Here is a 3,766-nt window from a genome sequence, read left to right on the forward strand (position 1 = left end):
GTGTCACTGCATATTTCGTACGTCTGGAAACATGATTAACTTACCCGAAGAAAGTCAGACGAAAGTTTTTGATGTGAATTTATAAGAAAAAGCCAGATCATTTTAAATTGCATATTTGACGAGTCAGTGTAAAACGTTTTATTCAAAATAACGCAATACAAATGTTTTGCAAATGAGTATTATTTATATAACGGACTCTCAACACATTTTAAGAATGTAAACTTGTGACAGTACATTTAAATCGGTAATATATTTCCATCAAAACAAAACACTTTTCATATTTTCTGAATTGTTTAAAGCAAGCATATTGCAAAAATTTAATCAATAAATTCAGAGGCAATAACATGAGTTGTAGTAGTGATGACTAAAGTGACGGAACAGCGATGACTGTAGCCAATCAGAAATGAGCACATACTTGGTTTCATTCGGCGGGCAACTTCTAAGATACGCTACGCGGTAGTGGCTGTGCAATTCTCTGATGGGTGTTCTTGTATAAATCAAGACGCTTTATATGTAAATATATTCAATTATTAATTTTCTTTGTGAATATGTATTTGTGAGACTGTCGGCCTACTTACAGACATACGAGAACGGCCACTCAGTTAGGTAGAGCAACTCCTTAACGCTAGGGTGACCATATTTTGATTTCCAAAAAAGAGGACGATCGGCACGGCCACCAGACGAATTCAGACAAGCTTCTTGGTGGTTGATGAACATTATTTATTATACTTCAATGGTGCAGAATTAACCTCTGTAATAAAATAAAATGAAATCTGTAAAAACTTATAACAAAATAATAGCTCTCTTAGACTCTTCAAATAAATAATTAAATACTGTTCTAAATATGAACTATTCTGTTCCAGCTTCAACAATATATCTCTTAAATGTAATAAAATAAATAACAGAAGAGTCTCACAAAGACAAAAAAACTTAAACAAAAAGAATCTAGACTTTTCATCTTTAGTTTTCTTCTTCATCCTGCTTCTCTTCTTCATCCTCCTTGTCAGCCCATCCATATTTTGCTGTAGGGTTGATCTTTCCTAGCAGTTTTCGATAGCTTAACAAATAAGCATGAAAGTCTTTGCAAGACATGTCTTTGAAGTTGTACTGAACTAGTAGAATCCCCTTTAGTGACTCTACGGAGAGCAGGTTCCTCTCCTTGGTCCACTGGCTTTGCATTAGTGAAAAAACCCTCTCAACACTTGCATTGTGAGAGGGAAGTGCAAAGACAAACTGTGCAATTGTCAGTAGCTCTGAGTAACATGCAATGCTTTTTGCCTTTTCAAAATATTTGGTCCACTTCTGGTGTACCTGCAGGCCACTGAACTCCTCATCATGGTTGCACGTTTCTGTGAATTTCCTCAGATTGGTGACCTGGTCAAAACACTTAACATCATCAACTGCCACCCCCTTCTCTCCAAGGTAATTGATGCATGCCTCCAAATCATTCCAGTTTGGTGGCTCACTCAGATCCATCCACATGAATGTTGAGAACTCTTCCATGGGAGTCATCCACTTCTCCAGATACTCCAGACATGCACTGTACATGCCATGCACATCTGCACAGAACTGGTCACAGCCTTTGTCAAGTCCATCTTTGCGCTTCTGTGCCATTAGTCCCTTAACTTTAAGGGACATGAAGTTGTTGCTCTTGCGTTGAAGAAGAATGGTATGAATATTGTTTAATATCTTCTTCACTTCCATAATGGACATGTTCTCCTGTTCCATTTCTTGAATGTGGGTGTGGAACACAGACATGAGTGTGTGCATGTGCCAAAGGTAGATTTCAGCAAAATCATTTTCAAAAAAACTCTTGAGTGCTATGGGTGGCTTTTGCTGAGACAGAAAATATGCCTTTAAAGTTGGAAACATCTGTAACATCCTCTCAATGCTTGGGAACAATGACAGCCACCTTGTCTTACTCTGAGAGAGCATCCTTCTGTAATCAATCTCAACAAAATCACAATACTCCTTCAGGCTCTCAGTGCGCACAGTGTAAATGTGAAAGTACTGGTAGAATTTGAATATGATATTCTCAATGTCAATTTCTATTGTGCCTGCCCCATGGTGTGCACAATTCAATATGTGTGCTGGGCAACCCACACCGATCAGAGTCTTGTTTTGCAGCAAACTCTTCAAATTTGCAAACACATTCTTTCCAGCTTCGTCACGTCGGATTCCTCCAAAATTTGTGTTGCAATTGTCTCCAGTAAATGCAATGCATTTTTCCGACAGATTGTTTTTTGCCAGGGTTTCTGTGAGATATTTTGCAATGGTTTCTGCTGTCTCATTGGGTGTGTCTTTAACTTCAATCAATTTTGTTTGCACGCCACCCTTCTTCCAGTCAAAATACTGGATTATGACTGGGAATATTTTCACTGCTCCGTGGTTACTCCCGTCTGTGGAAACACCACAGTACTGGATTTCTTTGAGTGCTTCATGAGTGATTTCAACAGAGTGGGGGGCTATAGCACCATTGACGATGGCTTCGGTCTTGGTGCGAGCACTACTAAACTTTTTTGCAATGTCAGAGTCAGGAAATGCCTTTTTAAGCAAAGTACTGGTGCAATCCATGGACCTGTAACTGTTGTGATGTTTCACTGTATGAAAAGCCATTGCACCTTCTGCTGCATTTACATCATCCTCTGTTTTTCCTGGTCTGACAAAAAACTGTCAACTTTGCAGATGAACTAGTCTCACCTCGCACAGCTTTTTTATGTTTCTCGGTGTCCATGTGGGCTTTCATATCCCCAGCACCTTTATTGGATACCGAGACATATGTACCGGCTTTGCACACGGTGCACTCCGCCTCCCACTTGTCCCGACCGGGACGGTATGTGGGAAATTTTCTTTGCAGTTCATCGGTGAAGCTGCACTTACGCTTCGGCATTTTCCCTGCTATACTGCTCCGCTCTCTGCTCTGATCCCTGTCTGCACTGCTCCCTGTCTATGTCTGTGTGTTTGCGCGCACGGCGCAGACCTGCCCACAAGGCAGCCTCCCGGTAATTACGTCACGCAAAAAAGTAGTACCCTAGTATTGTGTGCAAAACGCCAGTCAATTTACGTACACGCGTAATGGTGCTATGAAAAACCGGACATTTTCGTGAATTTATAAAACCGGACAGGACGTAAAAAGTGGACATGTCCGGGCAAAAGAGGACGCTTGGTCACCCTACTTAACGCAGATAGCCTGCCGTCACGTGGCTTTAATCAAGTTATATAATACTGTATACACTCACTGGGCCGATTATTAGAAACACTAAACAAATGGTTTCTCCTTTCTCTCTTAAAAGAGACTTAATTGTTAGTTCCACAAGATGTTTTGAGATTCTGGCCCATGTTGCCATGATTGCATCACTCAGTTTCTGCAGATTTGTCAGCTGCACATTCAGAGTGAGAATATCCCGTTGTACCACATCCCAGAGTGTTCTGTTGGATTCAGCTCAAGTGATTTGGCAGGCCACTGAATAATCCTGAACTCAGAAAAAAACAGATTTCCCATTATCATGTTGAAGTAACTATTAGAAGGTGAGTACATTGTGGCCATGAAATAAAACACATGATCAGCAACAATACTCAAATAGGCCATGACATTAAAGTGATGACGGTCAGTGCCTGAAGTTGATATACAGTACACAAATGTTGTTACTCTAATGTTTAAGACGGAGTTACTCAATTGAAAAGTGGCCATAATACACTGACAGTTGAACAAAGGGCATATGTTTGAAATGGAAGCCCCCCAAACACACCTCTGTTGGATTTTCGA

Source organism: Erpetoichthys calabaricus, chromosome 11 (assembly GCF_900747795.2).
Source record: "Erpetoichthys calabaricus chromosome 11, fErpCal1.3, whole genome shotgun sequence".
NCBI lineage: Eukaryota > Metazoa > Chordata > Cladistia > Polypteriformes > Polypteridae > Erpetoichthys > Erpetoichthys calabaricus.